General features: G+C 48.3%; 1 protein-coding gene across 4 annotated transcripts in view; it reads left to right on the top strand.

The window, feature by feature from the left end:
* LOC119957461 (methylcytosine dioxygenase tet3-like) overlaps window positions 1-14,769 on the top strand; it is a 404,548-nt gene that overhangs the window by 266,314 nt on the left and 123,465 nt on the right. The gene's annotated exons all lie outside the window — the stretch shown is intronic.

Raw genomic sequence — 14,769 nt, 5'->3', positions numbered from 1 at the left:
GTGCCTGGAGCAAAAAAAGCAGGGCTGTAAAATATTATATAAAAAGCGAATTACTGCTGACGCTGGAATCTGAAACGAAAGAGAAAATGCAGGAAAATCTCAGCAGGTCTGGCAGCATCTGTAGGGAGAGAAAAGAGCGAACGTTTCGAGCCCGATGACTCTTTGTCAAAGTTGACAGAGAAAGTGGGAAATATTTATACTGTGGATTGAGAATGAAAGATGAGTTACAGCCACAGAAACCCAGGAAAACTGGGTGCTAGTGGCCACAGAAACCAAGGGGAACGAGTGCTAATGGCAGTCCCCAAGGAGAACAAAAGATGTAAAAGGTCAAACAGCAGGGAAACTAACATCAGAGGATGAACTGGAGATGTGGGGGTGGGGAAGGGGGAAGCAAAGAGGAGAAAGGTGAAGGAAAGGTGGACAAGATTGCGGGGGGGGGGGCAATTAAATATATATTAAGAAAGAAAGAAATGATAAAAGACAGTTGAAATGAAATGGGATGAAAACAAATGGGTCGAGGTGGGGTCGAGCTGATCATCTGAAGTTGTTGAATTCGATGTTCAGGCCGGAAGGCTGTAGCGGCAGCATGGTAGCACAAGTGGCTTCTCAGCGCCAGGGTCCCAGATTCGATTCCCCGCTGGGTCACTGTCTGTGCGGAGTCTGCACGTTCTTCCCGTGTCCACGTGGGTTTCCTCCGGGTGCTCCAGTTTCTTCCCACAGTCCAAAGACGTGCAGGTTAGGTAGATTTGCCATGATAAATTTCCCTTAGTGACCAACAAAGGAGACGTTATGGGGATAGAGTGGAAGTGAGGGCTTAAGTGGGTCGGAGCAGACTTGATGGGCCGAATGGCCTCCTTCCGCACTGTATGTTCTATGACTATGTCTATGTCTAGCATACAAACCCGGAAGGTGAGATGTTGTTCCTCCAGTTTGCGTTGAGCTTCACTGGAACATTGCAGCAGGCCAAAGACAGACATGTGGGCATGGGAGCAGGGTCTTTGGTTATAATGGCAAGCAACGGGAACGTCAGAGTCTTGAACGTGCATTTTCACAGTAACTTCATTGCAGTGTTAATGTAAACCTACTTGTGACAATAAAGATTATTTTTTTTTAAATGTAATTGAAGCTGCATCCACATATTAAAAGTTGGGACTTAAAATTAGGCTTTGTAGCGGCCTGTTAACTTTAACAATTAATAAATTTGCATTTCAAAAGTTTAGTTAATGAAACTATCCTTTTTATTTTACATTTTTTTTAAATTTAGAGTACCCAATCAATTTTTTTCCAGTTAAGGGGTAATATAGCGCGGCCAATCCACCTAACCTGCACATCTTTGGGTTGTGGGGGCGAAACCCACGCAGACACGGGGAGAATGTGCAAACTCCACACGGACAGTGACCCAGAGCCGGGATCGAACCTGGGTCCTCGGCGCCGTGAGGCTGCAGGGCTAACCCACTGCGCCACCGTGCTGCCCTTGATGAAACTATCCTAATGTGTACCCATTTCAAATATTGCTTCAGATTGGATCCTTTGGTGTTTCAATTTCGCCTGCAGTAATAGTAGGGATGCTGAACCCAATGTTAACACTCTAAGGAAATAATGACCAGGGTTCCGATTATTAAATACTGTCAGTGCACCATGCTGGAAAAACATTTTTGTGGACATCTGGGTAAAGAACCATGTTGCGCTCTGTTGGGAAAATTCTGTGAGAGGTCTGAAACGGGATTTGCACCGGGCAGCAAACAGTCAGCGATGTTCTCGGGCTCTCCCAGCAGATGTAATCAGGTTCACATCCAGCAAGGGGGTGTAACTGATTACCATTCATTTGAATGGATTTTAATATTCAACATTGGCTTGATTTAACTTTTCTAGGAATATACAATGAACCCACCTGCCGGTGTGACATGGCACTGGTGGGAATCACGACTGGGCTCCACAAACGGAGACCAGATGCGATGGCCACACCAGGGGCTCCGAGGCCATTGTAGCCCTCGGGTGGTTGGGGACATGGACCCTGGCATGGCCATGTTGGAGGCCATGTTCTAGTGGCAGTGCCGAGGAGAGGGGTCTGAAGGGGGCGAGGCACACAGTGCGACCCATTGGGAGGGTCCCGAAGCCAGTGATCTATGTTCGAGGGGGAGGAGGGCGGTGGTGGGGATGTACCATCAATCAGGGGGCAGGCCCAATGTCCAATGTGGAGGGAAGGGGTCTTTAGTTTTACTTTGAGCTCTTTTTAAAAGGCAAGCCAATCACCGTGAAGCTGGTCTTCCCAATATGTTTAGGCCCTGCCCCTCACAATGACAGCATAACATACTACACTCCCCCCCTTCACAAAAATGGCAAGTGTGGGAAGATCTCGTCTGGAATCCTGCCTGTTCCTCTGGGGAGAAACAAGTTCTGACTGAACTTGACAAGCTGTCATTTATTGGGGCAAATGCTGTACCCCATGTTAAAGTCTCTGCTGCCACTGACTGTTAATGCTCAACTGGGTAAGACACAAAGCGTTTGCTGCAGATGTCGATTTATTTTCCAACAACCAGAGGAACATAAGGAATAGAAGCAGAGAAGACCATCAAGCCTGCTTCACCATTTAATATGATCAGAGCTGATCTTGGGCTTCAACTCCCCATTCCTGCCTGCTCGGCGTTGACCTTGATTCCCTGAGAAACCGAAAGTCTGTCTATCTCAGCCTTAAATGGCCCATCGACAGCCCTCTGGGGTAGAGAATTATGAAAATTCACAACCTTTGAGTGAAGAAATTTCTCCTCACCTCAGAACTAGACGATTGGCCTCTTATTCTGAAACTGAGCCCCTCATTCTGAATTCCCAGCCTCCCACCCATAGGAAACAATCGGCGGAATTCTCCCACCTAGAACTAAGTCCAATGGTGAGTACAGAGAGTGGTTTCCTCTCTGGAGGCTGACGGGGAACCATGCCATATCTTCCGCTTCGACCTCATTAATTCTGCATCCGGGGATTTTGTGCAGTATTCCATGGCAGGGTGAGTTTGATTTTGTGTGTCCCCTATCATATTTGGGTGCCATATTTAAAAGGTGGCCAACATCACTTACCCACCATTAAAGATAGAAGATCGACCCCCTGAAGCATGAATAGATCTCCAGGATCACACTGAGGCTGGAAGATGGACCTGATAAATATTCCCCCCACGCATTGCTGTGGTTTTCCAGGGTTCGGGGTCACTGTAGCACGAACTCCGGAAGCAACCCCAGGCATTCTTAAGCTAAGTCCCAACTTCTACACACCAAGTTGTTCCAGATGTGTTTTCGGATGGCGTGTTTTCCCGCTAGTGCAGCAGAGAATCGGATGTGTGGGGAAGATTCTGGTCGGGCCTTTAGCTGCATCCTATTAGCGGATGCAGATCAGGTTCATGATGCCCATTAGTGGGTTTCCCCATCCACCATGGCGGGCACCAACGGAAGGTCTTGCAGGAAATTTACATGGCGTCAAACAGATTTTTGGGCCTCCTGCTGAAATCTCCCCCTCATCCACCATAGAACCCGTCAGCAGGTACATAGGAGAATTCCATCCAATGTCTCAGTATCTACACTGCCAAGCCCCTTTAGAATTTGTATGTTTCAATGAGATCACCACTCATTCTTCCAAATTCCAGAGAATATTGACCCAATTTACAGGTCGCTCAACTGAACTCTCTACTGTACATATGTAGAACGTTCTTGTAGTTAATAAATACATACACTTAACCCACTTAAGTCGACAGGAGTTTATTAAGATCTACAAATGGTATCGAACACCCTATAACACCTCCAATGCAAGTACATCCTTTCTTAAACATGGAGACAGATGTGGTACTTTAAATGAGTTAAGCACTTAAACAAAGCATTAAAGAAAGGAAAGTATCAAGAAAATGAAAACTGTTGGACCAAACTGGAGATGTACACTCTTGATAGCCGTCAATATCTCCATATGTTTTTGAAAAAGTGGTCAATTTCTTGTTATTGTGCAAGGAAAATCAGGACATTGTGCTTTTTTCAGATAAAGGTAGCAAGAGTTGAATTTGATCAGCCTCATTTTAAGGACATTCTTATCTTATTTTTGAATAATATTTGTAAATAGTAAAATTTGTATTAATTTGGAAAGTAGAGTTGGTTGGAGAATACAAGCTTCTGTGCAACATAGACTGATGAGCTAGAAGAGTGTTTTTCAAACTTTTTTCCCAGGACCGACTTTTGCCAACCGGCCGACCTTTGTGACACAGGTCACATGTGCTTACCTTTAATCTGAAAGGGGAGCCTGCTTGATCCTCACAATCTCACTTGAATAAGGTTCAAAGTAGGAGAAGGAAATGCACATATCAGGTACAGATGTCCTTTGTGCCGTCTTCATCTTTATGAAAACGGAAAATTCAACCTTGCACATGTCGGACGCCGTGATGGACAATAGCAACAAAATGCTTGTTTAACTCAGCATTGTATACTCCTGGGTGATGCTACTCCAGGATCTTTTGCCGTGTTTTTAATGTGGTATTACAGGTCAGGTATAGCAATGTAGCCTTTTCCTTTGGAGTCAGCTGAAAGTTAATAACTGACTGGTGTGGATCTCAACCTCAAAAGGAATTTTTCACCCACCGCTTCTTTATCAAAATTTGAAACACCTCGGGCGAAATTCTCCGACCCCCATGACGGGTCGGAGAATAGCGGGAGGGCCTTCCCGACATTTTGCCCGCCCTCCCGCTATTCTCCCCCCCCCCGCCCAACTCCCGACAAGAATCGCTGCCGCCGTTTTTTTACGGCCGGCAGCGATTCACAGCTGTTCGATGGGCCGAAGTCCCAGCCCTTTACGCTGTTTTTACGAACGGCAAACAGACCTGGTCTGGCCGTTCGTAAAAACGGCGGGAACAACTCGCTTTTTATAACCATGGCACCGATTGGCACGGCAGTACCACGGTCGTGCCAAGGGTGCCATGGGCCCGCGATCGGTGCCCACCGATCGCGGGCAGCGGGCCCGATGCCCGCGCACTATTTGTCCTTCCGCCGCCCCGCAGTATCCATTCGCGGGGCGGCTGAGGGGCATCCCGGCCCGCGCATGCGCGGGTTTCGCGCAAATACGCGATGACGTCATCCGCGCATGTGCGGGTTGGAGTCTTCCAATCCTCGCATGCGCGGCTGACGTCATATGACGCGTCAGCCGGCGTTAAGCCCGTGATGCCGGAGCTTGCGGCGTCGGGCTGCTAGCCCCGACCGGGGACCAGAATCGGTTCCCGGTCGGGAAGGGGCGCGCTGGCGTCAAACCCGGGCGGGTTTGACGCCAGCCTTACAATTTCTCCCGTTTTGGGAGAATCGCGCCCATCATCTCATTTGTTTGTACTGCATACTTATTTGCATCAGCACAATTGACAAAACCATACCTGAAGAAATTACCTTTACACTGCTTTCTTCCCGAGTTAAGTTCCTTCTTTGTGGGCTGTTAACTAGAGGCCCTGGAGCTCTGAACAGTGCTAACACTAGCACTGCTCTGTCCTGCCCTGAACGTCATGACTAGCTCTCTCCAACAGATTCTGCTACAAGATCCTGTCCAGTAGGTACACTGCCTCTTTGAGTCTCTGGCCGTTTTTTACTTTTAAGAAAGCAATCCATCTTCACAGTCCACTTCCCAGAGCTAGAAAATGGAAGCAGCTCTGTGATTTGGCACCAAAAGCATGTACAAGGAGGGCGCTTGACATCAAGTGTACGTGCAGGGCGCATGACTTACTCTCTGTTGTCGCTATTGGCCGCAAGACTGCACACAGCCTCATTTCTTTTCATTTAAAAGGCGGCAGCGACCGCCATTCTAAATTTAAAAGCTGGTAGCGGCTGTTGGAGGTTTCTCCCGCGATCGAGACCACTGCAGGAATGACATGACCAATCGCTCCGCAAAGCTCCCGACTCCTGTCCGTGACCCACCGCACTTTGAAAAACCCTGAACTAAAAGACACACTACTGTGGTGCCCAATACTTTGTTTTTTTTTTAAATTGAAAGTACCCAATGTTCTTTTCCAATTAAGGGGCAATTTAGTGTGGCACAACCACCTACCCAGCAGATGAAAATATAATGAAAATCGCTTGTTGCCACAAGTAAGCTTCAAATAAAGTTACTGTGAAAAGCCCCTCTTCGCCCCATTCCAGTGCCTGTTCGGGGTTCACATCTTTGGGTTGTGGGGGTGAGACCCATGCAGACACGGGGAGAATGTGCAAGCTCTACGTGGACAGTGACCTGGAGCAGGGTTCGAACCGATCCTCAGCGCCATGAGGCAGCAGTGCTAATCACTGTGCCACTGCGACGCCCAATACTGGGTTGAAAACTGCAAGGGCACACCAAGGGGGTGGGGGATCCTGCATCCTGAAGTTAGGTGTGTTTCAACTTCAGAGCCTGCATTTGGAATGTTCCCAATAATATATAGATCGGCCCACATTAGCCAGAAGGATGGGTATGAGGCCCTCATCCTGCCAAATGAGCACTGAAGGATGGGATGTCCGGACTCGGGGCTGCAACCCATGACTCAGAACAATTGACCTGGAATGTGACTGTGAACACAAATCCGAGTGAGGCATTCATCCCTGGGTATAGGACAGGAAACTATTCAATGAAAAGAGCCCCCTGAATCAAAGGAGAGTCCCTCCCCCCATGGAAAAATATCCAAATAGTTCCTTTGCGTATTCACATGTGCAATCCCTGCAGCCAATTGAGTTTGAACTGTAAAGCTGAGACGGATCTCAGTTGCAGTTTTAAAACCAGCCAGATAAGCTTGGCCATGAAAAAAACAATTCCTCACCTGCCACGAATCTCTCACGAAGGTGTATTATTTTTCTTCTGTAAGTAGTGAGTTGGGTCACTAATTACCCAAATTTCTTGTCAATTGCAATTTCAATAAGGCAGACAGCTCCTGACTTTTTGACTTTCACATGTACTGGGAATTGGCATGATTATGTCATAAATTGCACTCAACGTCATAATAATGTCAACAATACGCTCGCGTATTCAGACCCCTAACACCAGATGGAGAGTGGATTTGCAGCCATATTAAGTTTGTTTTGGCAGTCTCATTCTAAATGCAAACAAAGGAATTTATAATTGAGAAAGCTGATCGATAAACGGAAACAGAGTTTTGTGGACTGAAAATGTAGATTTAATCTTTTTAATTATATGACAAAATTAAGTTTTTAACAATTTCAAGATTGTGATCTTCTTGAAGACTCCCGAGTATCAGGCGTGATGAACTGGTCTCCGAAAAATTTCATGTTGTATGAACGTCTATATGGTGATACAGAAGTTAAAGTAAAATACACTGTTTCTTCAGTGTTCTAAATTGTAACTCTTAAAATTCATTGGGCTCGATTCTTCCAAAAGGAAATAAAGTCCCACAGCGAGCGCATTAAGCCACGTGTTTCCCGATGCTCACAGTGCCGTGAAACACATGGCTATTCAACGCGCCTCGCCTTGTATAAGGGGTCTGAACGGAGAATGCGCAGCTGAACCCACACACAGCCCCATTTTGTGCAGCGAGCAGAACTCCCCAGTGTAGCGAGAGATCAGGACACCATTCTTAAATGACGTACCCATGTCCGAGGCCGCCAAAGCGATCCCTGAACCCCCGCTCCCCCCGTCCCACCAGTCTGAACGCACTATGGGAGGGTCACTGTCCCTTCCCCCTGCCACACCCCCACCAACACCCACGCAGGGCACCCCCAGCCTGACCACGCGTGTGCACAAATTGCGAGCTTGGCACTTTGGCAGTGCCAATACCAGCTGGCAGTGCTATCCGGGCACCTTGGCAGTGCCAGGCTGCCTCCCCAAACACCCAAAGGACCACCTTGGAGGAGAGCTCCGAGGCGTCCACCATCGAGGTGTCACAGCTATCACTGCACCTTCCACCAGCGCTGAGACACACATCTCGGTGGGTGACATTAGTGGACAGGCTTATGGGGCACATAATTGCTGATGCACATCAGGTGCAGACAGGAACATCCAAGGGAAACAACAGTCGAAGGTCTGTTGGATCCCAGGACTCAGCTGGATCCCAGTCAGATGCCAAGCCTTTTTTTTTATTCGTTAATGGGGATGTGCGCATCACTGGCTGGACCATCATTTATTGCCCATCCTTAATTGTTGTCAACTGAGGGAGGATAAGAGTCAACCACATTGCTGTGAGCCTGGAGTCACATATAGGCTCACATATCGTCACATTAAGGATAGCAGATTTCCTTCCCTTAAGGACATTTGTGAAACAGATGGGTTTTTACGACAATCGACAATGGTTTCATGGTCATCATTAAACTTTTAATTCGAGATTTTTATTGAGTTCAAATTTCAACAACTGTGGTGGTGGGATTTGGACCAGAGTCCCCAGAGCATTGCCCTTGGTATCTGGATTACTAATTGAACGACAATACCACTACGCCATTGCCTCCCCCAACTACGCAAAGTTCTCCCAGAGCTGATACAGATGACGGGAAACAGCCGTGACAGTCAGGAAGGGATGTCAAGTACATTCCAGCAACTGCATAGCCGATTGGAGAAGTCCCTAAAGCTTCTGTCGCATCGAGGCTAACAATGCTAGGGTAGTGACCACAGTGGAAAACCTGGAGCATGATGTCCGCACCTTGAGTGGAGGTGCCCAAGGCACGGCTGGATCTGTGACGACCATGATTGAGGGCCTCGACATCATGTCCCAGTCACAGAGGACATGTCCCAGATGCAGGTGGATATGCCGAGGCACGGCAAAGCATGTCCAAGTCACAAAGGGACGTGTGACAGACACAGATAGACATTGCTGACGCTCTCTAGAGCGTGGCCCAGTCACTAAGAAGCATCACTGAGGGCGATGGTGCAGACAATGGATAGTCCCCAGGACTGGCAGAGTTAGATGACACAGAGGCCTCTAGAACTCACTCCAGCTGCCCCTCCGTCCCATGGAGACTCCGGGTCTCTACGGGCACGACCCGGGAGGAAGGAACCCTGGAGGCCAACCCGGGAGGAAGGAACCCTGGAGACCAACCCGGGTCTTCCACCCAGGAGATGATGCCGATGAAGCCCTCCCCCCTCTCCTGACACCATTGCTTCTCAGTGGGCACAACAGGGTGGCACGGCAGTGCCAGTCACACCGGTAAGTCGGCCAGGGCCCCCCGGCTTCAGGCCGTCCAGAGGACTTCCGCCAAAGGCATCAAAAGCCACAGGGTGCGGGAAGCTGCAGCTGCCTCCACCTCTGATGTGCATCCTGGGGATAAACCTAGACGAGGCACGGAAGATTAAGGACATTGAGGATCACAAAGTGGGCACTGATAAATCAGCTGGTGGAACAGCCAGTACCGGTGTGAAGCTCATGGGCGGTCATTTTCGGCACTGAGTGCCGTTAAATTCGGGCCACGGTCTTGCCACGTCGGCCATCTGAAAACACGCAGGAAGTCCAATGTAACACTTTGAACTTTTTCCATTATATCGCGACCAATGAAAGTCAAATAAACATTAATATTTTGACCAGTAATGGGTTGCTTATTATACAGGTCTAAATTTACTGTCACTTTCTGACGGATGGAATCTTTTTTTGAGGCATCAGGGATCCTACCTGCTGGCTGGAGAATCAGCGAAAACTTTGGAAGAAAGAGCTGAAAATTTCAGATGAATATCCTTTCACACAAAATTCAAAGTTAAACAAGATATTTTATCGGATTGAATAAATAAAAGGGGTCACTGAGTGATCAACAATGATTGTGTGGTCAAGAATGCTGAATCATGTCAAACAGATAAAATGTAGGGTGAGATTCTCCATCCCGCCGCACCAGGGCCGGGATTCTCCCCTACCCTGTGGGGCGGGGGGTCCCGGCGTAGCGGAGTGGCGCCAACCACTCCGGCGTCGGGCCTCCCCAAAGGTGCGGATTTCTTTGCACCTTTAGGGGCTAGTCCGGCGCCGGAGTGGTTTCCGCCACACCGACTGGCGCCAAATCCGGCGCCAACGGCCTTTGGCGCCTGCCGCCTGGCGTCAGGGCTGGCCAAAAGGCCTTCACCGGTCCACGCATGCGCCGGTGCGTCGACGGCTGCTGATGTCACCACCGGCGCATGCGCGGTAGCGGGGGTCTCTTCCACCTCCGCCATGGTGGAGGCCATGGAGGCGGCGGAAGAAAAAGATCGCGGGCCAGGCCACCGTGGGGGCACCCCCCAGGGTCCGATCGCCCCGCGCCCCCCCAGGACCCCGGGGGCCCGCTCGTGCCACCAATCCTGCCGGCACTAGAGGTGCTCCAATTCCCGCCGGCGGGAGAGGCCTGTCAGCGGCGGGACATTGGCCCATCGCGAAATTCCGGCCACGGCGGGGGCGGGATTTACGCCGGCCCCGGGCAATTCCCCGACCCTGCGGGGGTTGGAGAATTCTGCCCCAGTTTTCTGATGTGATGCACCCCCCGCCGGCAGCAGGATTCTACTTCCTGCCAGCCGGCCAATGGGGTTTCCGATTGTGGGCAGCCATTGGAAAATCCCCACGCATGGGTGCGCTGCCGGCGCAACGGAGAATCCTGCCAGCGGAGAATCCAGCTCATTAATAGGTTTAAATGGAAATGAGTAAGTTGAAGCAACAATGCATGGGCAAAGCATAGAAGTAAAGATCTGCTGAGTGATGGGATGAAGATGTTGCTGCTGCAAAATGAATGAGGAATGAAGTTGGATGGAAGGTGACCACAAGGAAGACCCTTTTTGCACTGGGACGGTGCCCCGATCTTCAAAGAAACTAAGTTGCTTGCAGTCACGACCTGCCCTTGCCATTTTATTCTCTATGTCTTGACTGATACAGTGGATAAATCTGCACTTCGTACTGGAAACCTCAATGCCGCTTTTCCTATATGCTATCAGCTTTTGTTGTATTGAGGGATAATCCCACCCATTGAAACCATACAGACCACTCAGCATTAACACGAAATTAAAAGAGCAAAGCCAGCCCTGTTGACCCTGCAATGTCTTCCTCACTGACGTCTGGGGGACTTGTGCCAAAATTGGGAAAGGTGTCCCAGAGGTTGGCCAAACAACAGCCTGATGTCATCATACTCACGGAATCATACCTTACAAATAAATATGGGTATGCCCTGTGCCACCTGCAGGACAGACTCAATAGAGCACTGTGGCACTGTGGTATACAGTCTGGAGGGAGTTGCTTGGAAGTCTTTCGACATTGAGTCTGGACCCCATGAAATCTCATGACATCAAGTCAAACATGGGCAAAGAAACCTCCTGATTACCACATAACTACTGACCACCCCTTCAGCTGATGAATTAGTACTGCTCCACAGACGAAGTACCAAGGATTGCAATGGCACAGAATGTACTCTCGGTGGGGAAGTTCAATGTCTATCACTACTGACTGAGTTGGCTTGGACCTTAAGGACATAGCTGCTATACTGGTTCTCCGGCAGGTGGTGAGGGAAAAACATACTTCACTTCATCCTCGCCAATCTGCATGCCACAGATGCCCATGGATCAGTAGGAGTGACCACCAGGCAGTCCTGGCAGAAACAAAGTCTCACCTTCACATTGGGGATACCCTCCATCGTGCTATGTGGCACTACCTCCGTGTTAAATGAGATATACTTGGAACGCATCTAATAACATCTAATAAGGTGCTGTGGGCCATCAGCAGCTGCTGAATTGTATTCAACCACAATCTGTAACATAGCCCGCAAATACCCCACTCTACCATTACCACCAAACCTGGAGATCAACCTGATTCAATTAAGAGTGCAGGAGGGAATGCCAGGAGCAGCACGATGCATACCTAAAAATGAAGTGCCAATCTGGTTAAGCTACAATGCAGGATTATTTGTATGCCAAACAGCATGTGATAAAAGGAGCTGAGCAATCTCATGACCATCAGATCATATCTAAATTTCGCGGTTCTGCCAAATCTAGTCATGACTGGTGGTGAAAAATTCAACCACACGCTGGACAAAGAGGATCCACAAACCTTCACATCCTCAATGATGGGGAATCCCAGTGCATCAGTGCAAAAGTTAAGAATAAGGCATTTGCATCTTCAGCCAGAAATGCCAAGTAGAGGATTCATCTCGGTCTCCTCCAGAAGTCCCCAGCATCACAGATGCCAGTCTTCAGCCAATCTGATTCACCCCACATGATATCAAGAAATAGCTGAAGGCACTGCAAAGGCTATGAACTTTGACAATATTCCAGCAATCGTACTTCTGCTCCAGAATTTGCAGCCCCGAAAACAAGCTGTTCTAGTACAGTTCCTACGCTCTTTTTTGCATCATGTGCAGAAATCATTTCACCAGGCAATAAGTCCTGCAGTAGGCCTACTTAAGCCAATTTGACCAAACGCTGCCATGTACTCAGCGATGTGGAAAATTTCCGAGATATATCCTGAACACAAAAAGGGTAAATGCAACCTGTCCAATTACCACCCCATCAGTCTACTCTCGATAATCAGTAACGTGATGGGAGGAGTCATCAACAGTGCTATCAAGTAGCACGGGCTTTGCTTACTGACACTAATTTTGGACTCCAACAGGATCACTCAGCTCCTGAACTCATTACAGCCTTGGTTCAAACATGGATAAATTGACATCAAGGCAGCATTTGATCAAGTGTGGCATCAAGAAACCGGAGCAACTGGAGTCAATGGGAATTAGAGGGGAAACTCTCTGCTGGTTGGAGTCATATATAGCACAAAGAAAGATGGTCATGGTTATTGGAGGTCAATCATCTCAGTTCCAGAATATCACTGCAGGAGTTCCTCAGGGTCGTGTCTGAGGCTCAATCATCTTCACCAACTCCATCAATGATGTTCCTTCCATCATAAGATCAGAAGTGGGGGTGTTCATTGACGATTAACTGCAAAATGTTCAGCAGCATTCATGACTCCACAGATATTGAAGCAGTCCATGTCCAAATGCAGCAAGACCTGGACAATATCCAGGCTTGAGCTGAGAAGTGGCAATTAACATTGCCAGGCAATTACCATTTCTAACAAGAGAGAATCTAACCATCACCATTCAATGGCACAACCATTGCTGAATTCCCCACTATTAAAGTCCTGGTGGTTACCATTGACCAGGAACTCAACTGGACCAGCCACATAAATACTTTGGGTACAAAAGCATGTCAGCTGCGAGGAATCCTGCAGCAGGTAACTTAGGTCCTGACTTCCCAAAGCCTATCTTTAAGATATAAGGAAAGTGATGGAACACTCACCACTTGTCTGGATGAGTGCAGCTCTAACAAAACACAAAAAACTCGACACCACCCGGGACAAAGCAGCCCATGTGATTGGCACCCCATCCACAAGCATTCACTCCCTCCAACACTAATGTACAGTGGAATCATTGTGCACCATCTACAAGATGCATTGCAGGCACTCACAGGGCTCCTGAGGCAGCACCTTCCAAACCCACAACCACCTAGAAATACAAGGACAGGAATACATGGGCACACCGCCACCTGGAAGTGCCCCTGCAAGCCACACACCACCCTGACTTGGAAACATATTGCTGTACGTTCAATGGCTCTTTGTCAAAATCCTGCAACTTCCTCCCTGACAGCACTGTAGGTGTACCTACATCGCATGGACTGCAGTGGTTCAACAAAGCAGCTCAGGCCACCTTCTTGAGGCCAATCAGGGATGGGCAATAAATGTTGGACGAGCCAGCATGGCCCACGTCCCATGAACGGATAAACAAAATTGCATGTATTATCCTTTTCAGTTGTAAGTAATACACGTGGTCAGAAAAGAAATTCATCATGCATGAAAAGAATATTGTTCATTCTAATCTGTTTCACTTTTGTCTGCGTGGATTCCCTCCGGGTGCTCCGGTTTCCTCCCACAAGTCCTGAAAGACTTGCTGTTAGGTGAATTGGACCTTCTGAATTCTCCCTTCATGTACCCAAACAGGCACTGGACAAGGGAATTTTCACAGTAACTTCATTGCAGTGTTAATGTAAGCCTCCTTGTGGCAATAATAAAGATAATATTGCTACAACGGCCAGAATCTTCCGGCTGTTCCCACAGGAAGGGTTGCAAAAAACAGGAACAGCCGTTGACAGCAACGGGACCAGAAAACCCCACCACTGATCCTTCGATACGGAAAACCCCGTCGATAAGCTTTAAAGCATTTAGGTGTTCTAATGGTATGTGTGCAGGTTGTTGTTAGTTGTTCATTTACGGGGCGAATATCCATTCCCGTTGTGCCCAGCGCACATGCCACTATGCCGAGAAAGTAGGGCTCCTAAACTAGGTTTGTATCAGGTGTCATATGGAGCATGATGTACTCGACCACTGAATCTGATGTAATCTGGTTCATGCCCTCGCTGGGTGTGAACTGGATCAGCATATTTAAAAAGCACTTAAATATGCTTTGTCAGTTCAAGCCTCATTCTCCCGGCTCCCGGTATCCTCCAACCTCCCCCGCACCGGTGCAGCTGAAGCCAACAGGAATTACTATGAGTCACCACCACCGGAGAACAGATGCGGTGATCACACCGGGATGCTTGGGGGCCATTGGAGCCCTCGGGTGGACAGTGCCCTGGTAGTGCAAAACTCCCTGAGACTAGCAACACCCCGCTAAACGTCCCCACAACTGGACATAGATTTTTCTTTCCCCCATTGAATCATGCCCAATATCCTGTCAGGAGACTAACCTTGGAAGAAGTTTGTAATTGTGCAAAATAATACAATAAATTGAGTTGATGCTTTTAATAGGAGCATTGAGAAAGTTTGAGCAATCAAAAGAAAGTTATCAAAAATAAAGAATGTTTGAATAT

The sequence above is a fragment of the Scyliorhinus canicula genome, chromosome 26, assembly GCF_902713615.1.
Source record: "Scyliorhinus canicula chromosome 26, sScyCan1.1, whole genome shotgun sequence".
Classification (NCBI taxonomy): Eukaryota; Metazoa; Chordata; class Chondrichthyes; order Carcharhiniformes; family Scyliorhinidae; genus Scyliorhinus; species Scyliorhinus canicula.
This window is presented reverse-complemented; position numbering and strand designations above follow the sequence as displayed.